At 41.2% G+C, this 1382-nt stretch overlaps 1 pseudogene; it reads right to left on the bottom strand.

Moving 5' to 3' along the window:
- Positions 1-3: 3 nt before the first annotated feature.
- LOC107853409 lies at positions 4-1273 on the bottom strand (annotated as a pseudogene).
- Positions 1274-1382: the final 109 nt, after the last annotated feature.

Raw genomic sequence — 1382 nt, 5'->3', positions numbered from 1 at the left:
CTCAGAATGCTGTCGTCGAATGGTGGACTTTTGTCGGCTCTTCTGTTCAGCATTTGCTTGCAGCTGTGCTTCCAAATTTTGAAGCTTGCTGGCCGTCTTTGCACAAATACTCCTGGATGTCTGTAATTCACTGTTCCGGTGTGCCAAAGCTTCTTTCAACATCTTTCTTTCCTCCTCCATTGCCAAAAGGCATTCTGTAAGTTGCTCATTCTCTTTATGGAACTTCTGAACACTATCCAATGAAAAATCTGGTAAACTGGGCCTTCCTCCTTGGGATTTCTTTACACGGCTGTCCCCATAATCTCTACCCAAACTCTCAACCTCAACCTTCATCTGGGCCAAGGCTGTAGGCCCAGGCAACTTCTTCCTCACAAGCCCACGTATTCTCCGACACTCTGCTTCCAATTTTGCAAATTTCTTCACTCCCTCCAGGTGTTGCTTGTTTGCAACTTCTGCAGACCGTACACTCATATTTTTATCCTCAATACGAATTTCTAGTTCCTTTGAGTTAATTTGGAGTTCATATTTCAGAGAATTTATTTCCCTTTCACATGACTCGATATTGCTCTTCAACATCTCAATTTCTGCTTCAGCTTGGGCTTTTTCTTCACTGAGTTGTATCACCATGCTAGAACGCTCCTGCAAAGACCTTGAGCGTGCAGAATTTTCCACTGCGGACCTGAGTAACTGTTGGTCCAGGTTAGCTAATTTTGCTTCAAACTCATGCTTCATTTTGTCAAACTACTTGGTTTTATTTTGAATCACATCATGCAGCTTCTGTTCATGTTCTTCTTTCAAATTTTGTATCTGCCCCATGCACTCCTTCAGTGCACCATCCAGATGTAATTTCAGTGCACCATCCAGATGTAATGCCCTGTCTTCAGCAGTAAGCTTCAAAAGAGTAACGGATTCCAGGTGATTTTTCAATTTCGCGGCTTCTGACTTAGCCTTCTCCCAACCTGTACAGAGAGATGTGAATAAAAGAATTCCGTACCAAGTTGCAAAACACTTGTTGCAAGAAAAACACAAGTCAATAAGGAACATCACCTGAGACGGCTTCTTCAGCAATTTCAGCGTATTGTTTTACCAGGTTTTCCTTATTAGTCATTTCTGACTGTGCAGCCGCCAACTTTACATTCAAATCCTTGACTTCATCCTCTAAGCCACTCACTTGTTCCTCAAGAGACTTAACTTGATCCTCCAGTCCAGTCAAATGTGAATAAGATTCAACGAAAATTTGCACATATTTAGGTTTCTTGATTTCCTGCTTACCCTGAAATATAACGGAAACCAAAACATAAATAACCAAGACGAGACAAATTGAATGAAGCTCTCTCACCAATCACATTATATTGAAGAGAGAAACAAAATTAACAGAACTA

The sequence above is a fragment of the Capsicum annuum genome, unplaced genomic scaffold (genome assembly GCF_002878395.1).
Source record: "Capsicum annuum cultivar UCD-10X-F1 unplaced genomic scaffold, UCD10Xv1.1 ctg7904, whole genome shotgun sequence".
Taxonomy (NCBI): Eukaryota; Viridiplantae; Streptophyta; class Magnoliopsida; order Solanales; family Solanaceae; genus Capsicum; species Capsicum annuum.
This window is presented reverse-complemented; position numbering and strand designations above follow the sequence as displayed.